The 14679-nt window shown below is 42.6% G+C and overlaps 1 protein-coding gene across 4 annotated transcripts in view; it reads left to right on the forward strand.

Annotated features, from left to right (window-relative positions):
• Positions 1–14679, forward strand: part of atrnl1b (attractin-like 1b) — a 1082183-nt gene that overhangs the window by 498459 nt on the left and 569045 nt on the right. The gene's annotated exons all lie outside the window — the stretch shown is intronic.

Below are 14679 nucleotides of genomic sequence, written 5' to 3' on the forward strand. Positions count from 1 at the left end.
CACCGTCTTTCAAATGTGACGTTAAACCGAGGCTCCATCTGCCTATTCAGATAGTTGTGAAAGATCCCATGGCACTATTTCGAAGAAGAGCAGGGGAGTTATCCCAAGTGTCCTGGGCAATATTCATTCCTCGATCAACATCACCAGATTATCTGGTTATTATTGCATTGGTGTTTGTGAGAGCTTCTTGTGTGCAAATTGGCTGCATGTTTCTTGCATTACAACAGTGACTTCAAACGTAATCCATTGGCTGTGAAGTGCTTTGAGACATGCGGTGGGCGTGAAGAGTGCTATATAAATGCAAGTTGTTACGATTGAGGCGGGAGGAGTGCAGAGTTTATTCTAGTCCCACTTCTACACAGGTCACACCATATATTTTAAATTTTCCCACTTAAGGACATGGTCAATCACGTACTCTATTTTTCCCAGAATAGAACACACTAACCTGGCTTCTTTAATGAATAACAAAATTAATAATTTATTATAGAACAAGTCTTAACTAGATGCTTGCCTTCATCGGTCGGGGCATAGAGTATATAAATTGGCAAGTTATGCTGCAGCTGTACAGAACTTTAGTTAGGCCACACTTAGAATATTGCGTGCAATTCTGATCGCCACACTACCAGAAGGACGTGGAGGCTTTGGAGAGGGTACAGAAGAGGTTTACCAGGATGTTGCCTGGTCTGGAGGGCATTAGCTATGAGGTTGGATAAACTCGGATTGTTTTCACTGGAACGACGGAGGTGGAGGGGCGACATGATAGAGGTTTACAAAGTTATGAGCGGCATGGACAGAGTGGATATTCAGAAGCTTTTTCCCAGGGTGGAAGAGTCAGTTACTAGGGGACACAGGTTTAAGGTGCGAGGGGCAAAGTTTAGAGGGGATGTGCGAGGCAAGTTCTTTACACACAGGGTGGTGAGTGCCTGGAACTTGTTGCCGGGGGAGGTGATGGAAGCAGGTACCATAGAGATGTTTAAGAGGCATCTTGACAAATACATGAATAGGATGGGAATAGAGGGATACGGACCCCGGAAGTGCTGAAGGTTTTAGTTTAGGCAGGCATCAAGATCGGCGCAGGCTTGGAGGGCCAAATGGCCTGTTCCTGTGCTGTGCTGTTCTTTGTTCTTTGTTCTAGTAATGAAATAAAGCATAAACACACCGATTAAAATTTTAAAGTTCCAACAGTAAATTTTAAAGTTCCCTTTTTACCTTAGCCCCTCACACTCTCTCTCTCTTTCTCACACACACACGCACACTCACACACACTCACTCACGCACACACACTCACTCACTCAGGCACGCACACATATATATATACCGGTTAACTGAGGAAAATAAGGATTTAAAAAAAAATTCAGAGCTCTGTTACAGACAAAAAGCACTTGGGCTGATTACTTGCTCATTTTTGAAGAAAACAACAGCTGAGATATGTTGTTCTAAAACTGGCATACCGTCTAACTTCCAAGTATACGTAGGTAGGTCACTAGGATCTTCCAGAACTGTTCTTTTCAGGCGGCATTGAGAATGATTTTTAGCAGGCTTTCTTCAAAGATAGGAGACAAGATGAAATGACACCTGGGGCTGGATTTTACCAGCCCCTCGGTGCTGTGGATTGTGGCGGGGAGGCCCGATAAATGCTAGCGGGAGTATCCCACCACAACCCACGACGCCGAGAAGGCCCCACCGGATATTAGTGGCAGCAGAGAGGCCTTGGTGCGAACCGCCGCCGCTTGGCGGCAGGGCCTTCATTAAAATATTCAAATCGGGGTAATAAGTATGCAAATGAACTTAACTGATGCTGCCTGCTGTCCAACGCCGATTTTATGGCCATCGGCCGCAACTCGCGCGCCTTCGGAACTTTCAGGAGCGAGACACTGATTGGGATAGGGGAGGAGTGAAATTATGAGGGCGGGAGAAGGGGAGCGGGGAAAACCTTTCTTATTGTCTGTGGGGATGGTGGGAAGGGGTTGAAGGGCAAATGGGGAGCGGTTCGGGTTACTAATCAAGTGTAATCTCTACATTTTTGGCAATACAAAACACATTGTGGGGGGAGGGTGTTGGGAAGGGGCCTCCAGCTTTTATTTATTTTCAAAATGCAAATGAAAAGTTATATTGCTTTGAGACTTCAATTTGTTCCTAAGGGATTGAAGCCCTTTAAAAATGGCACTGGTGCCTGAACGGTGGTGCCGGATGTTGCCACCGGGGACAGACTGGCCACCCCCTCTACGTCATCAGGGACGGCTGCTCCACCCCTTCGATTTAAATGAGCCCCCGCGCGGGTTCTCCGGCGGTGCTTCCTTCGAGGTGTCATGGGTTGTGGCGGACCGCTCCCGCTAGCATTTTCTATGCCGTGGAGCACACGTGCTGATAAAATTCAGCCCATGGACTTCTCTGGGTCTTTAGAGATTTACTGGAAAATGAAGCTGGGTTGTGGTCCTCTCTCCTTCCTTCACTTCTTTAACAGCAGGCTAACTTTTTCAGCTGCTCACTCCAGAAGGTGAAATACACACACTGACACACAACCAAAAGGCTTGAGAGTTTTCTGCCCATCCCAGGTGCTCCCTGCTGCTACTGGGCGAGTCTAATAAAGGGACGCTTGTCACTTCTCTGCCCTTATTACCAGGGTTTCTGTTTTATCTTGAACTTGAGTCATGTGACAACCAGTAACATTATTGCCAATCCAGTTCCTTCAGTACCCCTTTATAGCTCTTGTTTAAAAAATCGTCCAACATTTATTCAATTTAACTATAAATTCCTTTAAAAATATTTTTAACAAAAACAATCACTTTCATAACAAAGTCTTTAATTGTTTTTGAATTGGTCCCATAAGTACTATTTATAGGACTTGGGTAGCATCTTAGTTTCTATAGATTCAGTGTACTTCATCTTTTTTTTTCTGTCTTAACTGGCAAGTCACTGAAAACAGTAGCAACAACAACTTGTATTTATGTTGCACTTTTAATGTAGTAAAACGTACCAAGGCACTCCACAGGAACATTATCAAACAATATTTGATACTGAGCCGCATAAGCAGATATTAGGGCAGATGACCAAAAGCTTGGTTAAAGAATTAAGTTCTAAGAAGAATCTTAAAGGAGGAAAGAGAGACAGAGAAGTGGAGAGGTTTAGGGAGGGAAATCCAGAGCTTCAGGCCTTGGCAGCTGAAGTCATGGCCGCCAATGGTGGAGCGATTAGAATCGTGGACACTTGAGGCTAGAATTGGAAACCAGGTATTGCGGAGAGTTGTAGGGCTGAAGGAAATTACGGTGATAGGAAGAGACGAGGCCATGGATGGATTTGAAAGCAAAGATGGAAATTGTAAATTGAGGCGTTACTTAACCGAGAATCAGTGTCGACCAGCTCGCGCAGCGGTGAGAAGTACATGGTGGGGGGGTACAACATGGGAGGTCAGCCAGGAGTACATGAGAATGGTCAAGTCCAGAGGTAACAAATGCATGGATGAGGGTTTCAGCAGATGAGGTGAGAGCGGAGTTGGGCGATGTATGGAGGTGGAAATAGAAGGTCATAGTGATGGTGTGGACATGTGGTCAGTAGCTCAACCTGTGCTCAAATATGGCACCAAGATTGCGAACAGTCTGATTCAGCTCAGACAGTTGTCAGGAATAGGGATGGAGTTGGTGGCGGCAACTGAAGACAATGGCTCAGTCTTCCCTGTATTGGAGGAAATTTCTGCTCATCTAATTCTGGATGTCAGACAATCACTCTGACAATTAAGAGACAGTGAAGGGCTCAAGAGAGATGGTGCTGAGGCGGATGTTGTCAGCATATAAAGAAAGTGATGCTGTGTTTTCTGATGATATGGCTGAGGGGCAGCATATAGATGAGAAATAGGAGGGGGCTGAGGATAGATCCTTGGGGGACACCAGAGCTAACGATGCTGGAGCAAGGAGAGAAGCCATTGCAGGTGATTCTCTGGCTAGGATTAGATAGTTAAGAATAAAACCAGGTGATTGCAGTCCCACCCAGCTGGATGACGGTGGAGAAGTGCAGACAGGTTGAGGATAAGGTGGGATATTTAACCATAGTCACAGTCACATAGAATGTCATTTGAGATATTGGTAAGAGTCTTGTTGCTACTATGGCAGGGGCAGAAAGCTGATTGGAGGGATGCAAACATGGAGTTCCATGAAAAGTGGGCATGGATTTGAGAGGTACTGATAAGTTCAAGGACTTGGTAGAGGAAAGGGGAGTTGGGGCAGTAGTTAGAAAAGACTTGAGTCAATTGCATTTTTTGAGGAGATGGGTGATGGCAGATTTGAAGGAGAGGGGGACAATACCTGATGAGCGAGAACCGTTGACTATCAGTTAACATGGTGGGTAGTCAGCGGTTTAGTGGGAATTGGGTCGAAGGACAAGGATGATGTGGCTAATTGATAAGATGAGCTTGGAGAGGACAAGGGAGGGCGACGAGAGAGAAGCCTGAGGAAAATGCAACTTCAGGGCTAGGTCAGGGGGCGAACCGTAGGTGCAGTTGGCCTGGTGAGCTTGATGAAGTGAGGGAAGTGGCAGAGGCAGCTGGTTGGATGGTATCAATCTTAGTGACAAAGAAGTCTATGAGCTCCAGGAACTACTTGTTGAAGTTGAGTGGAACAGACAGGAGTAGGGGATTTAAGAAGACAGATTGTATTAGAGAAAGAAAGCCAAGGGTTCTCTTTGCATTCCAGCATTATCCTGGAATAGCGAGCAGTTTTCACAGATGAGAGCAGGGCCCAATAGTGCTTCATGTCATTTAGCCAGATCTGGTGGTGAATGGTTTAATTAGTTGTTCTCCATATCCATTCAAGTCTGTGTCCCTTGAACTTAAGGGTGCAGACCTGAGGGCCATACAGGGGGAATGGCCAGGGTGAGGGAGAATAATGGTTTTCATCAAAGGTGGAGGTGTGTATTGATAAATTTCCAGCCATTGACCAATCAGTTTCCACTATAGTACTCAAGATTTCTTGATATTGCTGAGAATTCAGAATCAACGTTTGTCTATCAACTCTTAATTCAGCCACTAGAAGGATGATGATGCAAACTCATTCTGCATTATAACAATGATATATCTTTAATGTTCCATGACATTCAGAGCTACGATCTTTTGATCAAGACATTAGTCTACAGCAAGGCTGAAAATTCATACCACATAATTTCCATTTCTAAGAGCATTCTATGTCTGTCGATCATTGACTTTTCCCTATGATGTTTTATTTATTCTTATGGACTCGATGTAGTTCCCATTGTTTTTGCTGATCGTGTATAAACTGAAACAAGGGCTTGAATTGCCTCATAATTTTGAAATAGTGTGTTTACTAAGGTTTTCTTTGTCGTTATCAAATTTTGAATGTCAAGTGAACTGATAAGATTTAAAAGACTCTTACTTATCATTTCCATTTATCTGCCCTGTCGCATGGAGAAAAACTTCAAAATGAAACTGAAGATGCATACCAGATCCATTAGAACTTTAAAAATGAAAAGATTAACATTCCATGTAGAGATTATATTTTAGGCTGAAAAAGTAAGGTGAATGAGTATTTTACAGGATTAACAAAAACAGGTTAGGGGAGCATTGGGTACGATACATGGTATAAAATGGAAATAGCTGCTGATGGGTTTACTAACATGGGAATTGATTTTCTTCCGAGCTGAAAAGAGGTGAAAATAGCTGCATCATGTACAAAAGCCACGAGAAAAACAAAAGATGGGTGAAGCATTTCTAGAATAGAAAGAATCAAAATTAAGTTTGCATGGAAAAACTGGATGTAAAACATGGAAAGCATCTAAGGCAAAAAAGTTGATAATTGCATTGTTTAGACTCGAGGACAATTGGATGCCCAGGAGGAAAATGCGATACTAATGTCTGCTTTCCAAATGAGTGCTCCAGACATGGAGACTTAGCCACCAGCAGGACATGTTGGGAAATTGTGGGCCTGTTCCTCATATATTGCCATCATTAATTTTAATGGATGGAAAATGAATGAATAGCTTTGTCCTATTCTAATGATGTGCATCTAAAATTTAATTCTGACTTCCAAAGACCCGAATATTAATTAGCATGCTGATGGATACTCTTGGACTGCCTTTAATCTGGAAATAATGCTGAATTTAGTCATAGAAATTAGTCATAGAGGCATTAGGCGGTGCACATTATATAAATGTAGCATTTTCAATAAAATGTGGAACAATGTGACGTGTACTCCTTTGTGGATAATTTCAGTTGATTTACAAGCTAACCTTTTTTTTGTAATTAACATGGAATACATGTATAGAAGCGCTGACAAGAGGCAGCTATTAAAATGACTTTAGCAAAATGTATGTAATTTTGTGCAGGATAAGCGTAATGCAAAAGTGGAAGAACTGGTTAAATAATGAAAAGATAACCAAAACGACAGGATCTGAAGAAATGACCACTGGGCCAGGTTGTGATAGATTTTCATGAAGGAATTGAATGACCTGATAGGCATATTATAGTGAGCAATATTCTTTTACAATCTCATCGCCAAGGTATGAAGTGTAAGCGCTTTTAAGCTTCAGCTACCAAATATGTTGTCAGTCCCTTGAAATGAGGATGACATTTGCCAGGTTTCATGATTTGTGTCTCGGGTGACTCAATCGGCCAATTCTGGAGCCACAGGTCTTTGGGCAGAGAGGACAAGAGTTGCCCTAAGGTTGGGGTGGGGGTTTCTTAAGCTGGGGTTCATCTCTCTCTCCCTCTGCTTTCATTGCTTCTCTGCAGCAGTGTTTATGCGGTCAGTTTCCGACTGTTGCAGCTTGTTGGATGAGGCACTGCCACATGGTACTGTTTGTAGCAAGTTCCTCCCACGCACTGATGTCAGTTTGTCCCCTTTTCAGTGAGGCCTTCAGAGTGTCCTCCTTGAGGTCGGGTGCCATCCTTGCGTTGAAAAGAGGATCTGCTTCAGAAGCCGATTATTTGATATGCGGATGGAATGTCCAGACCAGCAGACCTGATTTTGCATGATCATGATGCGATGCTGGAGGAATTGGCTTCAGTGAGGATGTTAGGGTTTGTTCGCTGGTCTTCCCACTTGACTTTGATTATCCTGCCGAGACATCGCTGGTGGAAATGCCCCATCGCCCAGAGGTGCCTTTGGTAGGTGACCCAGGTCTAACTGTCCTATAGAAGGGTGGTGACCATAACAGCATTGTAGATAAAGCCTTTGTCCTCTTTTGGAGATCTCTGTTGTTGAAGACCTGATTGTGCAATTTTTGGAAGGCTGCACTAGCACAACTGATTCTGTGCTGGATCTCCACTTCGATGGTGGCCTTGTGAGAAAGGCCGCTGCCAAGATTTGGGAAGTGTTCAATGACCTCTAAAGTCCCCCATCAATATCAAAAGCTCGAGGTGTAGATCCTTGTCCGGGGGAGGGCTGGTGGAGGATTTTGGTCTTGCTAATGTTCAGTGAGACCCCAACCCTGTTGTCTGCAGAGTTGAATAGGTTAAGGGTGGTCTGAATGTCACTTGTACTATGAGCCACAACTGCACAGTTGGAAGTCATGGATATACTGGAACATCACCTTAGCCTCGGCTTTCAGCCTGTTGAGGTTGAAAAACTTCCCGTCAAGTCCGGATAAGAAATTGCTCTGTCTCCAATCCATTGCAAAGAGAGGTTGCTATCATACTGTCACGCATAAGTCGCAGAATAGTAACAAATTTTGCTAGACATCCAAATTTCTGGAGAACTTTCTAAAGGGCTTCATGATTGGTGTCAAATGCCTTTGACAGTTCATTAAAGGCCATATAGAGCTCTTTGCTTTGTTCCAGACATTTTTCTTGAATTTGTGGAGCAACAAAGATCATGTCTGTGGTTCGTCCAGATGACCGGAAACCACATTGGGTCTCTGGAAGAATATCTTCGCTGACGGATAAGTGGTGGTTCAGGAGGATTTGTGAGAGAATCTTCCTGACAGTGGACAGAAGGGATATGCCTCTCCTCTTCCCAGATTCATGCAAAAAGTTCTGAGTTTGAGTGAGAGTAAATGTACTGTAAATGATAGAATGGCTGTTAGGTTGATTTGCCAGAGGAAAAAATAAGCAACATTTGCCCTATTCAAGAGACAAAAGATTAAAGGAGGAAATTGTAAGAATTATGGTAGAAAAACAGGTACATCTGTTATAACCGAGACTGGAGCAACGCACTGTCAATTCAGTCCCATCACTCCGCAGGTCGCAGCGTATTATCGAAGTTTTCCCACCCAACTGGAAAAACAGCCAAATTAAACTTAAAAACTTAAAATTAAATATACTGTGTGCAGTTTTGGTCTCCTTATCTGAGGAAGGATGTTCTTGCTATAGAGGGAGTGCAGCAAAGGTTTACCAGACTGATTCCTGGGATGGCGTGACTGATGTATGAGGAGAGATTGAGTCGGTTAGGATTATATTCGCTGGAGTTCAGAAGAGTGAGGGGGGATCTCATAGAAACCTATAAAATTCTAACAGGACGTGACAGGGTAGATGCAGGAAGGATGGTGAGGGAGTCCAGAACCAGGGGTCATAGTCTAAGGATACAGGGTAAACCTTTCAGGACTGAGATGAGGAGAAATTTCTTCACCCAGAGAGTGGTGAGTCTGTGGAATTAGTTGCCACAGGAAGCAGTTGAGGCCAAAACATTGTATGTTTTCAAGAAGGAGTGAGATATCGCTCTTGGGTCAAAAGGGATCAAAGGGTATGGGGCGAAAGCTGGAACAGGTTACTGAGTTGGATGATCAGCCATGATCATAATGAATGGCGCATCAGGCTCGAAGGGCCGAATGGCCTACTCCTCCTATTTTCTATGTTTCAATGTTTCGAAACACTCTAGTAACCCCGAGAATAAAACAGACCAAACCAGCTATCTTTGGACAACAAATTAACTATTTATTAAAAAACTAAGTTTTAACACTATTAAGATAAACCTTTGTCCAAAGATCTTATAACTACTTATTTAAAGCTAACTCCCCCATTCACATGCATACATTCAAAAATCACGGTTAACCGGTTTCTTGTAAAACAGCGACGTTTTTAAAAATCAGCTGTTTAAGAATAAATAAATAAGTCTTTGTGGGTTACATTCCCGATGGGTGAGGTATCCTAGTGTGAAAATAATCAAATGCCTCTTGAAGTCTTCACACGGATTTGATGAAACAGTCCTTCAGTAGATAGGCATTCAAAACACTTCATCTGCAGCAGGCATCAAGACCATATGACCATGCCATACAAATTAGGAGCAGAAGTAGGCCATTCAGCCCATCAAGCCTGCTCCGCCATTTAATAAGATCATGGCTGATCTGTTTCTGTCTCGAATTCCACACTTCCATCTACCCACGATAATCCCTTGCCTAACAAGAATCTATCTACCCCGCCTTAAAAATATTAAATGACCCCGCCTCCACCACCACCTGAGGCAGAGAATTACAAAGTTGCACAACCCTCTGAGAGAAAAAATTTATCCTCATCTCTGCCCTTAAAGGGCGACCCCTAATTTTCAAACAGTGCCCCCTAGTTCTGGACTCACCCACAAGAGGAAACATCCCCTCCACATTCACCTTGTCAAGACCATTCAGGATCTTTTAAACTTCAATCAAGCCACCCCTCACTCTTCTAAATTCCAGTGAAAACAAGCCCAGTCTGTTCAACCTTTCCTCAATAGACAACCCGCTTATTCCAGGTATCAATCTAGTAGACCTCCTCTGATCAGCCTCCAATGCATTCACATCCTTCCTTAAATAAGGACACCAAAACTGCACACAGTATTCAAGATGTGATCTCACCAATGCCCTGTATAACTGAAGCATAACATCCTTACTTTTATTTTCAATTCCTCTCGTAATAAAGGATAGTATTCCATTAGCCTTCTTTATTACTTGCTGTACCTGCATCTTAACCTTTTATGACTCGAGCACTAGAACACCTAGATCCCTCTGCAGCTTGGAGTTCTGCAGTCATTCTCCGTTTAAAAAATACTCTGCTTTTTTATTCCTGCCAAAGTGAACAACTTCACATTTTCCCACATTATATTCCATCTGCCCGATTTTTGCCCACTGACTCAACCTACTGGCGAATTCCAGAAAATACAATCAATCAAGAGAGATTCACTCTTGAAGCAAATACTTCCTGGCTTGGAAGCAAAGAAAAGGTGCTTTGCTAACTTCAGCAATACAAATGGTCCATTTAAAAAAAAAAGGCTTTTTTTTACTTCTTAGGCAATTAACTCGGCCTGGAGCTCCTTGTAGAATTTCTCATGGGAGAGAATAGACAGCTTTTTTTCAGCCGCACACCTCGCTGGAGAGTCTCAAAATTGCTTCAGACTGGTTTTTTTACACAGTTTTACACACAGTCAAATTGAAACATTATGCCATGTGACCTCTCCTGTCGCCTAGGTAACAAAATGCAGCTGTGGCACAGTGCCTCAGAAATCCAATACTTCTCTTTCTATCTTGGAGGTACACTGTTTTTAACAGAGTCCGAAAGGTACACTGTTTTAATCTGAGGAGAAAATAAATTCAATTCCATGACACATCATACATGTACTTTTGAGATAGCACTGCCTCCTTGCTGCTCATGATTACTAAACATTCCACATGAATATTTTCTGACCTTATCCATTTATATCCTGTGAGCCTCTCAATCAGACAGATTCCTTTTGTTCGCTGTGTTATGACCAGGTGATAAGGGGTCTAGGGGTTCCCTCTCAGCCTTTGCCTGGTTTAACCGTAACAGGGTTTAATTTTAGAAACACCGTGTTTTTAGCTTCCCCTCAGTGAATCCTTGTTCACTGCTCCGATTGTAAGGCAAAGAAATCAGTCAGATTTCCTTAGATTTAAACAAGAAAGGTGGAAGTTTATTAATCTTAAACTCTAATCCGGTTAACGATTACGAATATGTGACATGACCATGCTAGCATGCATAAGCGATAAACGCACGCAGATAGAGACAGTAAAAGCAGAAAAGAATCAAGGGGAAAAGTTTGAGGCAATATCGGGATTATAATTATCGTCTTTTGAGTTCAATCTGGCAGTCCTGCTGTTCATTGGGGCCCAGTTCACACTTCAACTTGTTTCAATTTGGGAGGCTTTTTTCTCTTGAGGTTTACGTATCTTCCATGGGTCCATTGGCTTGGGAGAAAGCGAGAGAGAGACAGCCAGGAGAAAGGCTTTCTTGTTCCAGCTTCAGTTGCAAACTGCCTTCTGTTCCTTTTCTGTGTGGCACAATTCAAGTCCGAGTTGACCAGCAGGTCAGTTATGTGACTAACTGGCTTACCCACTCCTGCATTTGTGGATTGTATCATCTTAGCAGTACCTAGAATTTGCTTCCTTACACCTTCAATATCAAAATACCATTTGGGTTAATTGGCCCAGGGAGTAGTCCTTTGTCTCCACAAGCACTGCTCTTAGTATGCAAATGTCCTCCCAACCAAGAGGCTGGTGATCTTCAAACAAGTCATCTCTTCATTCCAGCAACAGTTTAAAATCAATGTTCATATGACAAAATTAATATGCCTCATTCTTGGAAGGTGGGTGTCTGCATGACAACTGCTTCTCCTCTCTGCCAGCTTGGGTTTTAAAAGTCTGAACAATGAAGGAAAAACAAAAGATTGATGAGGGTAAGACATTCCATAGGTTACACATCCTGTGAAACTACATGATTGCACAATTTAAAAAAAATTCGACATAACGTAGTTCTTAAATTACACTGATGTCATTTTCTGTTTTACTACTTTTATTGAGCTCTTAACCTTTCAAGATATCGATTGCAATTCCAGCAGCAGATATAATCTATACGTGCTCAAAGCACAATATATATCTTTTATTTCCAGAAGTTTTGGATGCTTTCCTATCTGCCATTTTAGAGAATATCCCACACAACTCAAAAAATTAAATATTTCTGCTCAAAGCAAAATCTACTGTTATCATCCAAACTACTTTTGAAAAGATTGAAGATTATATAATTGCAAAATATTGCATTGTCCTTTTCCTTTGTGTCCCTCCCTCTTCCACTGTTTGCATTGGCTACTCCTCCCCCCTTTGCTTTCCTGTCTATCACTCCCATGCTCCTGTCCTTGCTTCCCCTTTCTCCTGATCCCTTTTCCATGTTTTCTACCCCCATGCCTTTTCTCTTCCACTATTTCCTTTCTTCCCTACAACCTCCCCCTTTCTCTACCCACTTTGCTCCTTTGCCCGACCCTTACTTTCCTCCTTTTTCCCTCTGCCTCTTTGCTCATGCTAATCCCTCCCTTCTCCCTGTCTCCTTTCTCTTCCTCTTTGCTTCCCTTTCTACTGTACCTCATTTCATTTTTTCCTCATCTTCACCCATCCTCTTCCCTCCTTTATCTACTTGCACCCCCTTCCCTTTGTCCTTCCCTTTTGTTCATTGCCTCTTCTCTCTGCCTGTCCTCTGCTACCACTCTTTACTGTTGTCTTCTCTCTGCTTCACTGTTTTCTTTCCTCCTAAGCTGTTTTGATTCCTCTTCCATCCCATCTTTTCCTCTATCCCATCTTCTTGTACCACATCCCACTTGCTCCCCAGTATTCCCTTACACCTCTCCTTTCTGTCTCTTTCTCTCTTCTTCCTTCCCCTCTATCTATTTCTCTTTCTCTCACCCTCACTTTTGCATGCTCTTGTTTTTGAAGATGAACTGAATCAGAATTTAGAGATACCAAAACTGGGTTTTAAAAGTCTGAACATTGAAGGAGAAACAAAAGATTGATGAGAGTAAGAAATTCCATACGTTAGACATCCTGTGAAACTACGTGATTTGCGCAATTTTAAAAAATTTCAACCTAATATTTTCAGGATATAGCCTGTAGCTTTGAAGGAACTAGAGGAAAGTTCTAAGAAGCACTAACAATAATATTGATAAAATAAAGACAGACGGAAAAGGTTGTTTATAACCTGTCCGAGAATGTGATTTATTTATTTTATTTTTTTATTTATTTAGAGATACAGCACTGAAACAGGCTCTTCAGCCCACCGAGTCTGTGCCAACCAACAACCACCCATTTATACTAACCCTACGGTAATCCCATATTCCCTACCACCTACCTACACTAGGGGCAATTTACAATGGCCAATTTACCTATCACCTGCAAGTCTTTGGCTGTGGGAGGAAACCGGAGCACCCGGTGAAAACCCACGCAGACACAGGGAGAACTTGCAAACTCCACACAGGCAGTACCCAGAATCGAACCAGGGTCCCTGGAGCTGTGAGGCTGCAGTGCTAACCACTGTGCCGCATTCAGAACTTCTACAGATTGGATTAACTTGGGCTTCACATAGAGTGACGTGGTTGAGGGGAAAAGACGAGTTTGTTGCACAGAGGAAATCACACGTGTTGAGAAAGCTTTCGCAATGGAGGAGATGCATGAGTATCATTTGGATTAAAAGGACGTTGTGGGGGCAAAAGTATTCACAGTTCAAGAATAATTAAAGATGAGTTCATCAAATGTAAGTTAGTAACTGATGGTTGGATTTGCAAGAAATGACAAAAAGGTGTCGCAGAAGCTTTGAAAGAAGGACGTAATTTAGCCACTGTACTGAGGGCTGATGGTTGAGTGCACTCAGGGCTTGTGATCCGGAGAGACACCATTAATGTAGAGTGATGCCATTATAGTTGATATGCCCTCTGTTGCTCAGAAAACTGGGGGCCAACTGGAAAGTCCCGGTCAGCCTCCTACACTTAACTTTAACAAGGCTCTTAGTAAGCCTAACTGCCTGTCAACCTTGTGGGGTTGGGCAGCGGCCCGGGCCCCTAAAATGGCCGACATCGGGAACAGGGTCCGAAAGTCGGCACACCAGCTGGCCTCGTAATTTTCTGGACCCACCCCCACCTCTGTCTTCGACCTTGGGAGGACCTGGAAATTGCACCTGGAGGTTACACCTCACCAAATAAGGTTAACTTTTTTTAAAATCAGGTTTCTAGTAGTGATATGAGAGTGGAAATGGTCAAGTTCTCACATCAATTGATTTCACTGACTGCTGGTTTGGGGCAGGTGGGGGCGGAGGGGGTAGGGTCGGTGTCCATTTAGCTTAGCCTGTGGTGGAGCAGTGAATGACAGCTTACAGAATTGAATAACACAAAAAGTCTCAATGCTTCAACTCATAAATTCAAGGATAAGTTGTATAATTGGAGTATTGCATTAAATTCTGACAGACATGTCTGTATAAAGTCATATGGGCTGGAAATAGTAAAATGGAGAGCAACAGGAATTATTCAAGCACTTAAATCATTGAGCCATTAGATCTTATATTTTCAGGAAGAGATACTGGGATAAGAAAAACCCAATCTACGAGAAAAAAGCAATCTCTCTTACTTTTCTAATTATTTCCCTATTGGTCTTGCTTTGTAATGTTAAGGAGTCCATTATTAGGAAGAATAGCACTCATCTTTAAAATTCTTAACTAATTATGATCGTATGATTTTGGTCACAGATATTCCACTGATGATCTCATCGCACATGGTACACATTGTTAAATGCATTGAAGAACAGTAACCTGATAAACCATCCATCAGTGCCTTGGATATCTCCACGTTTCTCTATATAAATGATTTGGATGTGGGGACCAAATGTAATATTTCCAAATTTAATGACACACAACTGTAAGGAGGCTTCAAGGGGATTTAGACAGGCTAAGTGAATGGGCAAGAACATGCAGATGGAATATAATGTGAATAAGTGTGAAGT

The sequence above is a fragment of the Heterodontus francisci genome, chromosome 20, assembly GCF_036365525.1.
Source record: "Heterodontus francisci isolate sHetFra1 chromosome 20, sHetFra1.hap1, whole genome shotgun sequence".
In the NCBI taxonomy this organism is placed as follows: domain Eukaryota; kingdom Metazoa; phylum Chordata; class Chondrichthyes; order Heterodontiformes; family Heterodontidae; genus Heterodontus; species Heterodontus francisci.